Source organism: Phacochoerus africanus, chromosome 2 (assembly GCF_016906955.1).
Source record: "Phacochoerus africanus isolate WHEZ1 chromosome 2, ROS_Pafr_v1, whole genome shotgun sequence".
In the NCBI taxonomy this organism is placed as follows: domain Eukaryota; kingdom Metazoa; phylum Chordata; class Mammalia; order Artiodactyla; family Suidae; genus Phacochoerus; species Phacochoerus africanus.
This window is the reverse complement of record NC_062545.1, coordinates 113,155,866-113,176,544: the sequence shown is the minus strand read 5'-3', so window position 1 is coordinate 113,176,544 and position 20,679 is coordinate 113,155,866.

Sequence of the window (20,679 nt, the reverse complement as noted above, 5' to 3'; positions counted from 1 at the left end):
AGGGTACAATCTTAATTCGAAGCCAAGAGTCGACGTTTTGGGAACAAACACCACCCCCTCCCTTGTCAGTGGTTGTGGAATCCTTCTCCACTCCCCAGCATTTTCCTCTACTGTCTCTCTCCCCTTTTCTTAGGTAATTATTACTTCAATTCATCTTTACCTCTGAGAAAAGGGTCAACGACTTACTTCCTCAGGTAGAAAACCATCTCAAGCCCTTTCTGGACAAAGCAGGATACAAGGGATAAACCAATCAATGTGCCCAAGACCACACCAGGGTTTTAGGACCTGGGTCTGGTCCCCTGGGGTGGCAATCCCCACCCCCAGGATGGAGAAGAAAGTTGTCCTGCCTCCCCTCCACACCTGGATTTAGGGAGATGCCCTCAAGGGCACATCCTCAAAAGGAATGTCCTCCTTCACTCCTCTACTGCCTGCAGGCAGAGTGCCCACCCCTTACTTCTCAGCCACAGTGCTCCTTTTTTTTTTTTTTAAAAGAGTATAGTTGATTAACAATGTTGTGCCAATTTTTGCTGTACCCAAAGTGGACCAGTCATACAAATATTAACAGTTTCTCTCATACTATCTTCCATCATGTTCTACACCAAGAGATTGGACATAGCTCCCTGTGCTGTGCAGTAGGACCCCATTGCTTAGCCATTCTAAATTAACAGTTTGCATCTACTAACCCCAAACTCCCAGTCCATCCCACTCTGTCCCCTCTTGTGTTCTGTTTCTTTGTTTTTGTTTTTTGTCTTCCATTTCATTCCCTCTGCCACTTCCCATGGGTCTCAGCCACCTTTCCTGGACACTAACAGAACCGCATTACCAACATTTCTGTTTTTTTCTTTCTTCTTCTTTTTTAAGTTATAGTTGATTTACAATGTTCTGTCAATTTCAGCTGTACAGCAAAGTGACCCAGCCTGCTTTTTCATATCTGCCCCAAATTGGTGACATGTGGAGATTCCCCCAGCACCAGCTTTTTAAATGCCACTCCCTGCAGGATTTCCCTCAGTGGCTAGCCAAGGGGTGGCAGGATAAAGTCGAAACTCCTTGCTCTGGCAGACAGAGGCCTCTGCATTCTGGCCCTAACTTACTTTTCTAGACATTAAAAATAATAGATTTTTTTTTAAAAGCTACCATTTATGGGACACTTAACACACACCAGGAACCAGGCCTTATCTGAGTTTGTGCTCCTGAGAGTCCTAGGACCTCTCTTCCTTGCATTTCACAGAGGAAAGGAGGTCGGTAGAGACAAAGGGAGGCTGTACCTCGAGTCAGTAGTGGGCTCAGCACTGGAGTCCGGGTCTCAGGATAGCAAAACCCATGCTCATGCCCCAGCTCTCTCCACTGCCCCCTCTGCCTGAACCAGTGTTCTGGGAGGAGGCCTCTCCTGCCCTCCACACCATCCTGGGGCTACCACCTCCTTCTCACATCACCCTCCTTTTTCACCTCCTGCTTCCCTTAGGAAGCTCTATCCCCTGGGGGCTGGGAGCAGGGTGGAGGCATATGCTCTCCAAAGTTACAAACCCAGGGACTACCAAGGCAGAAAGTGGGGTTCTGTCCCCACCTCCAGCTATGTTGCTCCAGGGAGATGCAGGGAGGGACCACTGGGTGATTTTTTTTTCCTCTTGTTCAGGGCACAAAAGCCTCCAGAGCCACCAGGTTAACATGGAGCACTTCACAGACCACTCAGCTTTCCTAGAAATTAAAGAGGTATGGAAGACTCCCATGGGACAGGAGAGGGCCCTTAGAAGCCGTAGAGTCCAGCCCCTCATTTTACAGATAAGCTCCCTGGAGCCTGGGGAGAAATGACTTATCCAAGCATGAGAACGGCAAAGCTCAGACAAGACTGCGGGTGTGGGTCTCCCAGGCGTCCAGCTCCTTCCCTCACCCTAGAGCCTTGCATCTGTAGCCTCGCAAACCAACTGCTTCCAAGGGGGGGGTCAGGGTTAAGTGTCCATTGGCTTCCCAAAGACCAGGTGAAACACAACAACAGTTCTTCCCTTGTGTCTTTTAAGTGGTCAGTAAGAGTCAAGGATACTGAAGACTCACTCACACTCTGACCATGGCAGGCCAGGTGCTAAGAGGGTTCAGTCACCCATGAAAGGAGGACCCCCAGTTGGGACAAGCTAGCAGGCATGGCTCTGTCTTGCTAGGAGGGCAAAACTCTTCATTTTGGTGAGATTCCCAGTCTCCTCTTGATTTTTCTGGGGTCTCTGGTAACACCCATTGGCTTCAAAGCTTTTTAAAAATTATTATTAGTATTAGCACTGTTAGTCTTTTAGGGCCACACCCACAGCTTATGGAAATTCTTAGGCTAGGAGTTGAACTGGAGCTACAGCCACTGGCCTACGCCACAGCCACAACCACAGCAACACCAGATCTGAGCTGCATCTGTAACCTACACCACAGCTCAGGGCAACGCTGGAACCTTAACCCACTGAGGGAGGCCAGGGACCAAATCTGCCTCCTCATGGATGCTAGTTGGGTTTGTTACTGCTGAGCCACAATGGGAACTCCCGGCTTTAAATCCTAAAGCATCCATGAGGACAGGGCACAGAGTCCTTCCCTGGCTGAACCAGCCCATCTTTCTATAGCCTCATCCTCATTTACCTGCTCTACTCCAGCCATACTAAACAGCCCACATGTTCACAGCTTTAGTATTTCTGTGCTATTCCCTCTGTGGGGAATATCTTTTCCTTCTTCAACTGGCAAACTTGTACTTGACTTTGAATATGGAGTTCAAATGTCTGCCCCTTTTCATAGCATCTCCTGGTCCTCCTCAACTGTCTTCAGAACTCTGTTTATGGCACCCCTCTGTCCCCCCTGCCCTAGGTTGAACTCTAGCCCTCTGTTAACATATTTTCTCTCCATGGCTATGTACACAATCTCTCAAGGACAGTAGCTTAGTCATATTTATCCTTGCACACTGAGTAGCTGGCTCAGTTCCTGGCACATGGAAGGAACAGCAGAATTATCAGCTTATATTAAATAGAAATGTGTCTGCTTAAGGGAAACTTTGTTCCAAATTTCTAAATGGAAAAGCCAATAAAGGTGTTTTTTGTTTTTCCCCTAAGAGCTTAGCAAAGGGCTCATTATAGATGAATGATAAAGTGTTATTATTATTATTATTATTTGCTTTTTTAGGGCCACACCCACGGCATAAGGAAGTTCCCAGGCTGTGGGTCAAATCGGAGCTACAGCTGCCAGCCTACACCACAGCCACGGCAACGTGGGATCCTAGCCAAGTCTGTGACCTACACTGCAGCTCAGAGCAACGCTGAATACCCAACCCACTAAGTGAAGCCAGGGATCGAACCCTCATCCTCATGGATCCTAGTTGGGTTCATTAACCACTGAGCCCAAAGGGAACTCCAAGTATTATTTTAGAAGCTGCTGCCATGAGCAAAAGTCCATGCACACCTGAATGCAGGTGTGTGTGTGTGCGCAAACATACATACACACATACACACACACAGAAGCTGGGAGAAGCTTGTGCTTGATGGTAGGTGCAGCAAAGAAGATAAGATCACCACAGTGCAAAAGAAGGTAAGCCACGTGATGATGTGGGTAACCCCAGGCACACACAATACCCTTGGCAAGGCCAGGCTCGAATCTAACCGCATCATCTTTTCATGAAGCAGACATGAAAAAAATACGACTGAAACAACTACACCAAGGGTGGTTTAATGCCTTCTTGCCTTGATGGTATCAAAGCTCTTGACTGTGGGGCTACACTTGGGGAAAAAATCCTCTGAGATAAGGAGATGAACCATCTGCTCAAGAGAATGTGCAGGAAGCCAAGGTAACTGGGCAACACATAACGAAACAGCCTGCGGCCAATGCACCATCTAAACCCAAGTGGCCTCAGGCGGCATTGGTTGTGTAAGCAGAGGAAACCGAACCCACCGTTGTCACAGAGCGAAGACTTTGTGGGTGCCAATCTGTATGCATGTGTATGTCCTCACGAAACATGATGGCCAGAGTGAAATTCACAGCTCCCCCCTCCCCTCGCCGCCCCCTCTGTGGCTGAGATGGGTGTAAAACGAAAATGATTGAAAAGGTGAGACTTGTCATGCAGCAGCTTTGAAGTCCCTTTTTGGGGACTCACTTGCTGAATGACCAGTGTCCCATGAACGTCAACTGAGATACCTGTACTGACTGATCAGGATATTCCAGAAAAAGATGCTGAACTTGAGCCTCCTATGTTCTGATGCAGTTAGGTCTGAGTTCTCTGAGCCACAGATGATGCTCGAGCTTGGTTTGTTTTATGGCAACATGGTTTCCTGTATCGGTCTTTACCCTTTTTAGTCCCCCAAGTAACCTTCCCATGGTAGAAAAGGTCCCCACAACTGAAGAATGTGACAGCTGGGATGGGCTTCAGGGCATTTATTTAGATCCCAAACTTTATAGGCTCAGAGCCTTGTAGCTAAACCCCAGCTGTGTATCAGTCAACGCTCTGATTTGGGGTAAATTACTTAAGGTACATCTCTTAGTTAAGTGTGCTTTAGAATATATTGGAGTTAATTCATGTAAAGCACATGGCACAATCATGAGCACAAAGTCAGCCCTTACTAAATGGAGCTACTATTATTATTACCATCACAGCCCATTCAACATTCTGATGTTTAGAGGAAGATCCTGAGGTCCAGAAGGGTAAGGTGACTTCTGATCCCCAGGAACTGAGTCTTGGGTGATCCAGGATATGGCTCCTATTTAGAGGATAACTAGACTTATGGGAGTAGGATTCTGAAGTGGCTTAGCGGCAGAATTCAGATCTACCAATTCTCAGGCCAGAGCCTGATTCTATGTACCACACTGGCACCATGTGCTGTTACATTTATCATTGCATAGTCATTTCTTTTTTCTTTTTTTTTTTTTTTTTCCAACCTGGTCTGAAGCCTTTGGAAAGTAAGAACCTTGTGCTTTTGAAGTCCCTCCAGAAGGTAGCACTTCCTAGGTACCAGAGAAATATTTGTTAATAAACCCACTGTTTACAAAGATCACAGTTGATTTTCAAGGCAACAGATTTCTATGTCATAGCTGCTCCCCCCCCCCGCCCCCACTACCACGGCCTTACAATTTTGGAAAATTCATCCAAGGAGGACTCATGCTATGTTATATTAGAGGGAAACATTCCACCCCTTTTGGGAAGGCAGATATAAATTGCGCCAGATTGCAGGCACCCTAATTAGAGACACTGGTAATGTGACTGCTGTTCTAAGGCCCCCAAATCCTCACTGAGGCCACCTCTGTCTTTGCACACTAGAATTTTTGCCACTCTACATCAACATGGCCAAACTGCCCTTCTGATGGGGCTGCTGGTACCCACAGCCCAGACGTCAGGGTCAAGAGGCCTGCCCACCAAACCCATCATCACAAGGGAACTCGGCACCAGCCCTTCTCCGGAGAGCTGGGCATGGAGCACAGATCACTGGCTCTACATAGGAAAGGCTGATAAAGCTGCTGCTACTTTTATTGTTTCTCATAAGTTGGCCTTTATGCAAACCATCATGACCTACATGTTTAATTTAGATCTTTATTTTCTGTTTCATAAACCCGTTTAATTTAATATCACTGTAAAAAATCCAAGTGGATGCACATGATGTTCTGCTGGTACTAATCTCTTTGGGCTCGACTCTCACAGCTAATATTGGGGTCATCGCAAGAGCACAAGAGAGCAGGGGTATAGGTGGAAGTGTCTGGGATGTAATTCTTGCCCTAGCAACCGATACCCTCTCATTGCTTCATTGAATCTTTCCTGTTTCTTGACCTCCACCCTGTTTTCAGTAATAGTGGTATAATGAGGTGAATAAATGGCCCTGTCTACAAAGAAATGCAAAAACGACTGGCTTTGGCTAAAACTTCTTCAGGGGATTGAAGGTGTGAGGGGTGGCCAGCAGGGTGAGCCTTGAGACCTATCACACAGAGACACATGTTCCCTGGTGGCTCTAGGAGGCCAGGGTCAACTTGGGGGTCTGGGAATGAGCTCTGCCAGCCCAACCAGGGGACAAACTCCTTTCCAGAATCTTCGAGTCCATCCTTTGCTCCCCGTGGCCTACTCAGAGCCTCTGAAGTAGTGGATGGTTAATGGGCGCGACACAAGCCCCACATTCTCCGTGACACCCCCACCATCCACCACTTTTCAAATGCTACCTGAGTAGACTCTACAGAGGACTCTAAGGACAGTGACTGGATATGCTCTGCCCAAAAGAGTCACCAGGGAACAATGGTGGCTACTGAGCACTAGAAATGTGGCCAGTCCAAACTGGGATGTGCTGTGAGCATAACATGCACGGATGCAGAAGGCACAGCACTAAAAAAAAAGAAGGTAAAATATCTCAATAATACATTTCTTATATGGATTATAGGTTGGCGTGATAACATTTTGATGTACTGGGTTAATCCTTTCATTAAGATTGATTTCCCCTGTTTCTTTTCACTTTTCAAAATGTGGCCATGAGAAGATTCAATGTGACAAATGTGGCTCTCATTTGAGTTCTCCTGGACAGCAGCACTCAGACAATTATTGTCAGAGAGGTTGTTTCCATTTGAGAGTATGGATCAGTCCAGTGAAAAACACAAGTCTCAGCTCCCCGTCACACCGAGAATGACACCCCTGCTCCTATCCGTGAGGGAGATGATGCTGAGGCACTTGCACCCTAATTACCTCTTTAGCATCCCTCTGCATGCTCACTTCAGTCATGCTGGCATCTTTCTCAGGATCTCCAGGCTTGCCCCAGGCTCAAGGGCTTTGCAGCCAGTGCTTGCTATCTGGGCTCCTTTTCCCCCATATGTTTTTGTCATCTGGGTCTCACCCCAAATGTCACCTCCTCAGAGAGGCCTTCCCCTCCTTCTTGTGGTGGGCAAGATAATGACCCCCCCCAAAGAGGTCCATGTCTTACTCCCTGGGACCTGTTGTTATGCTGCCTTCCGTGGCAAAAGAGAATGTCCAGATCCGAAGAAGTTAAGGATTCTGAGAGGAGAATATTATTCCAGACTATCTGAGCAGATCCAAGGTCATCACAGGAGTCCTTGTGAGGGAAAGAGGGAGGCAAGAGAGTCAGAGTCAGAGAAGGAAATGTGACGACACAAGCAGAGGTCGGAGGGATGCAGCGCCCAGAGCCAAGGAACTCAGGCAGCCTGCGGACGATGGAAAAAGCCAGAAATGGATTCTTCCCTAGAGCCTCCAGAAGGAACGCAGCCCTGCCAACCCACTTTAGACTTCTGACCTCCAGAATTATAAGGCAATCTATTTCAATTGTTTTAAGCCAAAAAAATTGTGGTGATTTGTTATAGGAGCAATAAGAAACTAAAATACACCCTCCTCTTGGACGATGCACCACCCAGCCACCAGCTCCCCTGTTCCATCCTTCTAGGTTACCCTTCCTGTATCATTTACTGCTCTCAGACAGGATCTACTATTGGTTTACCTGTCTATTTTCTGTCTCTTTGGACTAGAAGGCGAGCTCCCTGTGGGCAGAGTTCTCCTCTATTTACTGCTAGGCACTCTGCCTTATGATCTAGCACCTGACACATTGTCAATGCTCCCTGGTATGAACAAATGGTTGATGAATGAATGAATGGCAATTTGCTACAGGAAAATTAGATAACATCGGAAACATTTTAGAGGAAAATTATACCCAAGTAGATAAAATGAAGACCAGTGATAGATGCTGGGGAGTGTTACTATTTATAGTGTACCATGATGGTGCTGAAGAGGCATAATGAATTCTATGGTGCTATCCCTCCCACAGTCTCTGGAGACAGACATGCACGGCGCACATGATGAACCAGTGACCAGAGCGGGTAGTGAGTGTATGGTTGGGGTGCAATGACTGGTGGGGTAGTAGGCAAACCAACTCTCAAAACAACAATAATGACAACAACAAAGCCCTGATCTGTAATGCCGGCCAATTTCTGTGGTGTAAATACTCCTACAATGACTGATTTCAAGCTACCACTGTAATGACTCTAAAGATGGTATCGGGAAGAGCTAATTTACCGGCAAGGCCTTGGAGGTGGGATTTCACTGGGTGTAAAAATGTTGGTGGGCTAAGGGTGGCCTCAGGAGGGGGCAGGAGGCCTGTTGCTCACAAAGGCAAGAATCTCTTCAAGGCTCGCAAAGCAGGGTCTCAACGGTCCTTGTGGCTCCAGTGGGTTTCCTGTCATTGAGATCAACAGACAAAAAACAACTAACAGAAATCACCCAGAAAAGGGCTGCCCGGAGAGACGCAGGAGAAGAGGATCTTATGGCCAGGAAGACTTTTATGATATTCCAGCTCGTTACTAATTTAATGAGAGTAGGCTGGAGCAAAGAGCTCAGGTTCCCAACTCCCATGGAGGAGCAGTGAAGAGTCCAAGTTCACTGAGCTGATTATAGGACATCCAGACGTAGGCCAGGCTGAGGCCCTCACTCATTCTGCCTCCCAGACCTTTGGTCAGTTGAGACAACATGCAGCTCCCCGAAGTCCCTGCCTAAAAATGAGATGTCAAGTGAACTTGGGACACTCACCCAAGGTTCTCAAAGTAACCTTCCCTAAAATCTCTATCCTCATTTAAGCATCATCCCCTGACATTCGGAAGGCTGGGAAATTTGATTCTGAGAATCCTGGGGTGGTGTTGAAGAGGCTGGTGCAGAGGGTCAGATGGTACCTGGATTTGAATCGTGACTCACTTCCCAGGTGAGTGTCACTGGGGGAAGCAAGTTGACCTCTCTAGACTTTAGGTTCCCCATTTGGAAAAGAGGAAGAATAATCATTTCTTTCCATTTTGTGAATGTCACATGATGCAGAAGATACACCCAGCACTGGGCCTGGGGCATACTAAGTGTCGGATCAGTATGCATGGTCGGGAGATTAAGGTAAAAATTATGTGTTTTTCCTTCTCCAGACCCTGCCAGACAAAACTGAATTACCTAAACAAGCCCCTCCCACCATCCAGAGCCATCTGGCCACTGCCTTCACTCTGAGAAGGAGGTCCCCTCCTCTCACCACCTCTAGACCCTGGGTCTCATGGTCCTCTTAGGCCCACACCTTCTGTGATGATCACTTTAAGAGCACACATTTGCTGTGTGCAGGGTGAGATGTTTTCCTTGCTTGGGGTGCGTTTCAACGAAGGACAAGGATGAGGCTATTATGTGAACAGAGGGACAACAAGGAAAACAAGACTGCTTTCTGAAAAGCATGAAAAAGCTTTCTTTTGCCTGAATGGCCATTATTTTCATTCTTTCTCCCCCACACAAAGCCCCCGAGCACACTTCATTCAGGCTGTTGCAGCGCCAGTGGGTGTGAAGATGAGGTCCAAACAAAAGAAGTAACATATTGCTGTTGTCGGGTCTCTTGTTAAGTGCTTGGTGAGGTGGACCAAGTGTCCCCACCAGCCCCGCTGCTGGAATCATCAGGAACAAGAGGGCACACACACACCATATAAATACAAAACCCCTACATAATCCTTGACATGGTTACATGACGATTTATGAGTGAGAGCTGGATTTCAAGTTGGCAGACCACAAAAGCCCAGTGTTCCCCTAGATGTTGGCACCTTGTCCTTCCCCTTGACAATTTTGAGCATCAATTGTGCCACCTGAAAAATGCCATTCCTCTTGCGGTCCCCCCACCCCCCAAGGAAGAAGGCAGGATTGCTCTATTCCAGATGTGCTGTGGACCCAGGGCACCCATGTGAGACGTGGGGGTCTATAGAAATGTGCCTGGAGAAGGGGGGAAAGTTCCGGGAGCCTGGGCACTGGGATGTTCCAGGCCTTGGCTGTCCAAATCACGCAGCTTAAAGTAAGAGAAAACCACTGACTCCTAGTCCTGAGTTTTCTGCAAATAAAAAAGCAATGTCAAAGAGGGGAGGAAATAAATCTTGGCATTCTGCAAGTTTTCCTTTATTAAGGATAATTTAGTGGCTTCGGTTGATGGCTCTGTCTCTCTCTCTCTCCCTGTGTGTGTGTGTGTGTGTGTGTGTGTGTGTGTGTGAGAGAGAGAGAGAGAGAGAGAGAGAGAGAGAGAGAGAGAGAGAGAGAGATTTTTCTTCACCATAACAGTTTTCCTCTCTCCAACTTTCATCAAAAAGCTCAGTGTGCCAACCAGACAGAAGTTCTGAGAACTTTTCTTCTGGATCAATGGATGATTCTGAAGAAGGGGGAAGTGTTTCTTGATAATGTCTCAGTTCTCTGAGGGCCAGGCCTCTGCCACATTTTCCACGAGGCCTCCCTAGTATGTGCCAACCCTTTAAGTATCAGCGGAGCTTTTGAAGAGCAACATTACGATGGCATTTTTCTGATTGCACAATCCCTGTAGAGCCCTGTCAGAGGGATCCCTGCCCCAGCCACACCAATACTAGAACCTCAGTGGAGGGCCTGTCCCTATGTGATTCAGCCAGAAGAATATCATGTTTAAGAACGCTATCCTAGGAGTTCTTGTCGTGACTCAGTGGTTAACGAAACTGACTAGTATCCACAGGGATGCAGGTTCAATCCCTGGCCTCGCTCAGTGAGTTAAGGATCCAGTGTTGCCATGAGCTGTGGTATAGTTGCAGATACGGCTGGGATCTGGTGTTGCTGTGGCTGTGGCAAAGGCTTGCAGCTACAGCTCCAGTTTGACCCCTAGCCTGGGAAGCTCCAAATGCCAGGGGTGCGGCCCTAAAAAGACAAAAGATAAAACACAACAACAAAAAAGCCATCCTGGGTGCTCTTACACAATGCCTACCCCACACCTGGCACTGTGGAGTGTGTAATACAAGGGCAACATGTTTGGGAGTCTCTTGGAGCTTATCATTGTATGTGATTTGAGCCTCCCCTACCCATATCCCCACCCCACCCCAGCCCCATGTCCAGTGGTCAGCGTCTTGCCTTGGCACACGGGGAGCAGCCCAGCAGCATGGCACCCCTGCTTACTAGCAGTGTGTGACCCTCTGACAAGTTTATGACATGCACACTGTGTCTAAGTTCCACTTTCTCATTTATAAGATATGGATGGCAACACCGAAGCCCAGGTGTGTTATAAGGATTCAGGGAAGCCATGCATAAAGCACCTAACACAGGGCCAGCCCACAGTAGGTGCTTAGGAAATTCTGGTGGTCAGCCTCTCTCTGATAAGCTGTAAACAAACCAAAAAAACCTGTCTCCAAAACCAAGATGAACATGGACAAAGTCATTTGAGAACACGATAGAGTCGGTAAATAATAAAGAAGGAGGAGTTCCTGTCCTTGTTCAGCAGTAATGACCCCAACTAGCATCCATGCGGACATAGGTTCAATCCCTGGCCTCGCTCGGTGGCTTAAGGATCTGGCATTGCAGTGAGCTGTGGTGTAGGTCACAGCTGCAGCTTGGATCCCATGTTGCTATGGCTGTGGTGTAGGTTGGCAACTGCTGCTCTGATTTGACCCCTAGCCTGGGAACTTGCATATGTCATGGGTGTGACCCTAAAAAAATAATAAAAAAAAGGAGCAAAAAAAAAAAAAAAAAAGAAGGAAACAGAATAGGTGACAAGATGTTTGGTGTGGGCTAGAGCTGTCGGCCGCCCAGAGGAGGACAAAGTGCTAGATGAGCTTGTGGTGCTGGGGTGGGGGAGGGATGGACGGGGGTTTGGAATTGGTGTACGTACACTGAGGTATATGGAATGACTGGCCAAGGGGGACCTGCTATATAGCACAGGCAGCTCTACCCAATATTCCGTGATGTTTTATATAGGAAAAGAATCTGAAAAAGAATGGATGTGTGTACCCGTGTAACTGAATCACTTCGTGGTACAGCAGAAATGATCACAACCTTGTAAATGAACTATACTCAATAAACCCCCCATTTTTTTTAAAGAAATAAAAAAAAAATAATAAAAGAACTTGCAGGGACCAGTTTCAAAGAGGACACAAAACTGAGATGGAACGTGAAAGAAGAAGTTTAAGCATCTGTGGTTCCTCTTGAATAATCAGAGTTCTGGGGCAATACAACATGTGGACTGAAAAAAAACATCCAAGTGCCAGATTCATCTCAAGGGATCACGAGGGTAAAATGAGTATGAGAAAGAAAGAAGCATGGGCTGGGCTGGGCCTGGTGGTACAAAGGCCCTGTTCTGTGAACAGCATTTCCCCGTGAGAGGTTGCCTATAATATCTTCTGTGTCTCTAACCATGGCAATTAGTAATGACCCCCGGCTTAGCGCTGAGAGCATTCCTTTATGACAAGAGCCAGCCACCCACAATCTCTCAAGCAGGCAGATTCACAGTGTACATGCTTCCAATTAAACACAGACAGAGGGAAAAGCAAAACGAATGTCACAGAAAAGAAAGTGCTGCCACCCACTTGGGCCCTAAAGGTCACTGTGCCTCAGCCTTGGCCATTATCTCCAGCCGCAAAGGTCAGGGGGGGCTGTGTGCATTTCTGGGGAGTTATGTAGGCTTTCAGGAGGCCTCAGAATGACTACTGCTTTGACACCAAAATTAGTGATAAGCTCTGAGAAGACGATACTAGAGAAATGGAGTGACTGTAACCTTTTTCCACTATCTCTCTTGTCTGCTCCATGAAACCGGAGTCACAAGGCATAAAACGAAGAGCTTCCACATTCTACAAAAGACTACAAGACTGCTGACTTAATTGGGTGCGGAGCAAATGGCTATACCATTGTCAACACGAAGACATCCAAAGAGGAGGAGAAAGCATCGATTAAAACATCTCGTTACACCACCTCGGGGCGGAAACGGGCTCACAAGATATCTTAACAGGTCTTCACACAATAGTGAGGGCGTTTGCCACATGGTTCGAGAAAGAGTCCAATCACTATGGCCCAGCAGGGTCCACTGTACCCCTATCCAACTGGAAAAAAAATGTAAGGAATTGAGGAGTAGCATGAATTAGAAGGACATTGGACTAGGAGTCAATTCAATTCAAACCGACACCTCACATACTTTCCACATTTGATGGGCAATTTATCTCATCTTTTATCATTTCTGTACTGTGAAGCTAGTTTTTGCATCAGGAACATTGGAAAGATCTGGATATCTACAGACTGTGGTCCTAGTGGAGATTAAAGGTAAGATGGAAACGGCCTTTATAAATGATCAGGTACTGTACAAACACAAATCATCATCATAATTGTTATAAGCTGGTGATAACATCCATTGCAAGGTAATCCCTAACCCTATACACTCTGAGGGAAGGCTGCCTTTCTGTAGTTTACACTCCTAGGAGAGAGGATTCTATGCTGTTGATGATCAAATGTATTCTGGGAAATGCTTCACACAACTATCTAGGTGGAATGATACATTAATCAGGAGAAGAAAAATAAACCGAGGTACACAGCACGTATATGAGGTATGGCTGAATGTGTCCTTTGATGGGTGGGTATCAGAAACAAAATTAGCAACTTGCAGCACTTCCGGTTAGCTTCCTAGCAACAGAAACACATAAATAATAAACAAAACTTATGATGATCACTGTAAAAACACCACAACATGAGAATGTGATATTGGTCCCTCCAAGTGTGCTCCAGCTAAAGGTATTTGACATTTTTTAACTCATCCAGGAATGGAGCATCTGATGTTGAAACCCACCAAGCATGGAGGATGAAGCAGGAATGATGATTTGGTTGTTTAAAATACCTGCCCCTTTTCTTACCAGAAGGAAATCGACTGCAATATCAGCAACACTCCCAAACAGAGAGAATCGCTCAACGTAGCAATAAGGAGCTTCTTTCTAAAGTTCTAAACCTGACCCTGGTGCATACATCTGGAAAAGATGCTTATAGCATTTTTGAGCATAGCATAGTAATCCAAAAGTAGCTGACTCAGGCTGCTCAGGATCTGGGGCAGAGCTTAAGATCACGTTTGTCTGTGCGGCTGACCACGTAGAACATGCTGCTGGCACGGGCTGCTTTATTGGCCTGCATCTAACTCATCGGTAGACACAAGCTACTTGGTAAGATGTGGGAGAAACTGGTTCTTTAAAGTGTCCAGGAGGACCAGGTATCAAAAGGAATGAGATGGCTCCTGGCCTTTCATGTTGCAAACTAGAGAGAGACACACAGCCTAGCAGGGCAGCTAAAAGTTAGGATCAACTTTTAAGGTAATAGGGAAACCACATGACAGATTGTATAGGCGCCTGAATAATTTCTGACTCACCCCTGAGGTGCCTCTTCTGTCTGGAGCTATGGGGAGATAAGCAATGCTTGCAAGATTTTTCACTTGACATGTATGGATCCCATGTCTTTCCTATCCCCGCGCCAGAGGAATCCACGCTTGGGGCTTAAGATCTTTGTGCTTTCACCAGATTTTCCAAGGGGTCTTTGCCACTCTCCTCTAACCTCCCCCTAAAAGTTAAGGACCAGGGCTGTAGAATTCTATCTGGTGGAACTGGTCAGATTTAGTGATCTGATTATGAAGGAGGAAAACAGCAGAAATTGATGCACAGTTGTTTGAATTCATGCTGCCGTGATCCTCCCACTGGGTGGGCAGAATGTAATGCTGGTTTGGAGGACAAATGTGCGGTGCCTTCCACTTTCTTACTTACTCTTCTGCAATATTTGCTTATTAAAAAACTTCTTCCTGTATTAAATTTGACTTATAGGAGTTCCCATCGTGGTTCAGTAGAAATGAATCTGACTAGCATCCATGAGGGTGCAGGTTTGATCCCTGGCCTCGCTCAGTGCGTTATGGATCTGGCATCGCTGTGAGCTGGGGTGTAGGTCACAGACGCGGCTCGGATCTCACATTGCTGTGGCTGTGGTAGGCCAGTGGCTACAGCTCGGATAGGACCCCAAGCCTGGGAACCTCCATATATGGTGGGTGTAGTCCTAAAAAGACAATACATAAATAAATAAATAATAAAAATTTGAATTACAAACAGCTAAAATGCAGTTATCTGGGCTTATTCCATAGATCCTGGTGAAGAGTCTGGGAATCTAAACTTTCAGTATTATCAAGTGACCCTTAAACCCACTGAAGGTAAATATGGCTGTGTGATCCAACCCCACCAACCACAGCCCTTAATAGGTCTGAAGATCATTACTACCAACCCAGGAAATTGCTCCAGTGGAGAAAGACTTTGTGGGAGACAATGAGAAAAGCTTGGGAAGACTCTTCCTGGCGCATGAAGGACACAATTAAGCGACATGATAGGTGTTGCCTCTCAAGGAGGAAGCCCTCCAGATGCCTTTTGTAATATTTCATCTCCCTTCCAGCCCTCTCCCTGGCAGTAACACCCTACGGATTCCCTTGGAGCAGTAAGTCACCCGCTAAGAGAGTGGGTCGGGTAGCAGGTCTCCTGAATAGAGAGCCATCCCTGATGTGCACAATTACTAACTTGAAAGTTTTTGTTTTAGAACTAGAAAGGTTCCCGGATAAGATCAAAATATTAATGGAACAAGCCAGATTTTAGTAAAGCCTCTGGTGCAAATGCATCAGTAATTTTACCACACGAGAAAATACACAGGTGTAGAATTTTACATTGTGTATGGATCAAGGGGAAAAGACAGAGTATTCTATAGAGTGTGAAGACAGACCACGTGCAAATGGCACGTTTCTTTCAAATAGAGCAGAGGAGAAAGTGTTGTCTCTTGTTCTGCCCAATCAGAGAATGCTCGGAGAACCAGAGGACTTTGATGGATCACTAGGACAGAGAGCTTGGCCCCTGGGAGGTGTGAATGGGGCCAGAAAGCCAAGGGACAAGGGATGCTGTTCCGGAGGAGCTGGGGAGAAGGCGCAGGGCAGAGACACTGACTGCATCAACTGGGAGCAAATCTGCTGGAAGAGGAAGGAAGAGGAATGATGGGGAAAGACGAAGGACAGTCTTGCTCCTAACCCGAACACAGGAGGGGTGAACACTGAGAGAGCTGTAATGGCCTCTCTCATTCATCCACTCTTCATCCACTAAGCTTCTAGTGGCAGAACATCAGGGGGTAAGTGACCTATGGCTGGTACCCACAGCCAGAACAAATAGAAGACATTTTCATTATGGTGGGGCGAGGGCTATGATGCATGGAAATTCAGGGACACATGGGTGATGCGTGAGCACAGACAGAACATGTTGGGTAAGGTCTTCTAGACAACATGGTACCTCCTGAGGCTTGAAGGGAAAGAATAAGCAGAGATTTCCACCAGAGGGGGAGCTACCCAGGAGGTGGAGTTACCAGGAAGAGGCCCGAGACTGAAATTCTCTGTGCACACGCCCCCATCACGGAAGTGATGTGTCATATATGAGTCTTTGCTCTTTTCACCTTGGGCACCCCATCAACACAACATTCCAGGCTCTGGAATACAACCAGCAGCTGACCCTCGGCCAAGTCCAAGCTGTCCAGGGTAAACAGAGGAACTAGGCTGGCAGGGAGACAGAACACGGTCGCACACAGCCTGGAAGAGGCCCTGCAAAATGGCACACAGGTGCTATCATGCAGCTACCAACTTCATCAGCGCGACAAACTGAAGTGTGTTGACAGCTGCAGTAAAACACTCTGAGTTAAACATAATTAAGCAAAAATGATTAGCACTGAATAGAAGCTAGCAGCGGAGAACTCTGGTTTCTGAGCCGAAATGACATGATCCCAGCCTCTGACAGGTTCGAAAAGGTCTCGGAGATCATAGGCGGTGCCTTCATCTCACAGATGTGAAAATCAGGCCCAGGGAGGTGCAGTGAAGGCGGAACAGACCGCAGCATTGATCTAAGAAGCTTGACGGCCTCGGGGTGAGAGGAGACAATGTCTGAGATCAGACAATGTGTGGTTTGCATCCTAAGCCTGGAATTCACTGACCTCAGGAAAGTTTCTCAGCCTCTTTCAGCCTCTTTGAAATCTAGAGTCGTGGAAGGGTCGACTGAAGATTAGTGTGGGGCCTCTTTGTGGTAAGTATATACCATCACGACAGAGTCACAACACTGGATTCACATCCTTGGACCACCGCCTAGGAGCTGTGGCTTCCTGGGCCTCAGTTTTTCTACCTGTAAAATGGGGATAAGGATGCTGGTTCTTGCCATAACTACTTGCCAGGACAGGTATGAGGCTTGCAGATGGGAGCTGTGTAACTTTCTAAGGAAATTGTTGCTGTTACTAGCACAGCTAGGTATGTTCTGGGCCATCCTACTGGTTGGGGGTAGGACAAAGGCCTTACATACACAGTGAAAGAGAAAGACCAGGTGAGATTCTTTTCCGTACAATGGTCAGATCGCAGAGCTGGGACTCTCTGCACTGGATCCAAGAGTTTGATAGGACAGTGTGAGGCTCAGCTGTGAGAAGAGACCTGTAATATAATGCAAACAGTTCTCAGTTCTGGGTGGAATTCTAAGGGCTGGTGGGATGGGAGTAAAGCAGAGGTGAGCAGCAAGGAGAGGAAAAAAAACAAAAAAAAAAACAAAAAAAACCCCAAGGCAATGGCGTGATCTGCCTGAGTTTCACTCTGAGTGTTCAGATTCATTAAAAAGAGAAAGAAAACATACCACCTGCCCCCCCCCCCCAAAAAAAGCAACAAGTAAAACCTTAGTTTGGTCAGTCCACAAGAAATAACAGCAAGGCTGCAAACAGTCCTGAGCATGGAATTGCTGGACTTGTTCACAGCTTCGGCCAGCTCCCAATCCCCTCAGCTTGGTGCTTCTGCCGACTCCTTGTCTCAAATGCTCTAATTATATTGTGCAGCACAAAGAGGCCTGGTGCCCTTGGATGTGAGCAATTGCTGACTTGCCACAGGAAGGTTCTGTGCCTTCACAGGCTTTATTCCACCCCACCCCCATCTCCACCCCCAGGCCTGGGAAGGAACTGGGCAATATTTTAGATGTCTCCTCTGCAGAAAGATGACAAGTTGTACTTGGTCTCTCTTCTTACCCAGGCTCTTATTTCTGCCTAAAGCATTCTCTTCTGGCTTCCCTACCTGCTCACCTCCTTCCTATTCACCTCTCAGGCCCGCCTGGGCTCCATTCATCTCCGTCTCTGGCCTGAGCACCTGTGGAAAAGGATAGGGTTTACCTGCCTGTCTCTCTGCCACCAGGCAGTTGCCTAAAGGTAATGGCCTTGTCTTCCTCTTCTACTCATGTTTGTACTCCCTACACTTGGCACAGTACTTCGGACATGGGGTTTTGCTTCTCAAAACGTTTATGGTTCATGGTCTAGCAGCATCAACCTCACTTGCAGCTTGTGAGAAGAGCAGAGTCTCAGGCTCTGTGCAGACCCACTAAACCTGAATTTTCAGTTTAAGACATTAGATGGGGTGAGGAAAACTTAATCAGAGTTTCTGGAATTTACCTGAAGTGACCAATCATTCCTGCCAAAGTTCTCTCCCCTCCAAGCGGACCCAAGAAACAGTTAAGGGAATGCAAACCCTTCAGCCCTCTCTTCCCAGCCCTGCAGTGGCTCCCTGATATGAACTCTGCAGAGTTTGGTGGCCTGTTTCCATGTACCTACCACCTACACCTATTACTTTCAAAGAAACCACAACCTGGAGCCGGAACAGAACCAGATGTGCCAAAAGGCCTGAGGACATTTCGTTGAAAGGCGGCTGGCCTGATGGGAAGCTGGCATGACCAGAAATGTCAGGAGTCTCTTTCTTGGGGTTTTGAGATTTGTGTTGCAAATTCAATGGTCCGGATTGAGATCAGATGAGTCAAGTTCAGATAATCATCCAAACCTTCAGATGGAGACTGAAACAAAATCTGTGTTCTCAAACCATTCAAGTGTGTTGATAACTGGGTAGACTTTGCTGTACAACCCTATGCAAGAGAGTCTAGTCATTTCTCTAATAGCAAATGCACAATTTGCTCATCAATGGAAAATCTAAGTGTAGCATCAAAGGTCAAAAGTTGCACGAGAAACCTGACACCTTTGAGACTGTGCCAAACCTCAAGCTTTCAATAACAAAGGCTCTCAGTCAAGCCTGCTGAGGAAAACAGAGGCCACTGGACCCAAAGTCCACATAAGAGGCATGAACTCTACTGTCCCTTAAAAATTGTGGGGCTGTTTGCCAGCACATTAAGGAAGCAACGTCTTAAGCAGTGCCTTCTGCCCCAGAAGACTGCATCCCACCTACGGTTCAAGACAGTAGCCCACAGCTATGGTCCCAGGGAAGACCAGGGAGGTACGGAGATACTGTTGGAATCCACAAGTAAAACCAAAGCGCTCAGCTTTATCTCCTAAATTCCTCAAACGGGATATGCTACTGGGTATTATTACCTAAGTACAAATTCTAAGATGACTGCTATAGATATCAAAGCTATTCATTCAATTTGTATTCACTGGGCACTCTCTGTGTGCTAGGGGAAGTTTGGGGTATTTAGGAGGCAGTGTGGAACTCCCCCCACCCCTTTATTTTACCCATCACTGCACCTTTCTTTTTTCAAACATTCAGTGACCATCTATTGGGTACCAAAGACTGTGCTAGGCCTGGAACAGGAGATTCTCTCTCTTTGAGCCCTTCATGTCCCAGGTGGGAGGAAGAGATGCATCAACCAACAACAGGATTGGAAAAGTCCTCTAAGGATGATGAATACACAGTCCGTAGGGAGATCCTTAACCATCACGCTCTAGCCCAAGTTCTTGAAAAAGACTGTTTTGGTTGTACCTAAGGACACCAACAATAAAGCTAGATCCTAAAGACAACACTGGACACTACATCCTTATTGGAACTGAAAATGCATAAGGAAATCACATGCTTATCAGAGTTGATAAAGAGGTCAGCCATCCATAATAGAGGTAGCTTAACGCCAATCACACAGCTCAGAAAAAATGTACTTACCTCTTAATTTTTGTAAATCGACTCCCACTAGAGGAGCTGGGTATGTTGTAGACTCACCCACTTAAATTCATAAGCCATCCTTTTGGTTATAAGCACCTTCATAAATGTTTATGCACTGGGCCCCCAGAGCACTTGGTGGCTTGCTGTAAGGTGACATGGCTGGTAGGTGCAGGAGTGAGATGAGAATTTTCTTATACCATGCTCCCAAGCATGCAAAAGGCAGTTACCCCCACACTTAAGTGTTAGAAATCCTTCTTTTTTTTTTTTTTTTTGAAATTCCAAGGAATGAAGCACCTCTCTCTAAACTGCCTTCCTCTTTACGTAATTTGACAGTTAGTATCCTGGTATATCAGACTCTCCTTGATTTAAGTGGCCCTGCAGAAGGCCCGGCCACTCAGATTTAAGATGACAGGAGGTTCTAAAGGAATTCTAGGTCTCTGGGCTTCTCCTCCTCAGGTATATGAAGCCATCCTCAAAGCAGTTCCTTAGTTTTAGGATGGAGGGTGAATAATTCACTGAGGTGGTCAACCATAAATTATTTTCACTCTAGATTTTGTCTTGGCTCTTGCTGATGACTAGTCTAATTTCCATTAAGATGGAAGGTGACAAGCCCAGAGAAAGAGGAAATGAGCACTTTATGAATCTCTTCTACGTGGAAATCTTTAACCTCTTTGAGAATGCTCTAAGCCTGTGGACTCTCCATCATTCAAAGGCAGCCCTTGATTTTTGTTTCTCCCAAGGTCACCTCCTATGGGTCCTGGCATCCTTCTTCCCTGAAAAGATCATGATAAGGAGGAAGCAGTGAAAGGACTGAGAAACTCAAAGTTTACCTGTTAAAGTTCTTAGCTGGATGTATATATGTGCAAGGACACTGGGCAAGAGAAAGCAAAACAAACATACAGGCAAGAAAGCCAATTATCTAGTGGGAGAGAGAGCCTTGCTTGAGAGGACAAGACCAGAGTCTCTCAGATGCCCA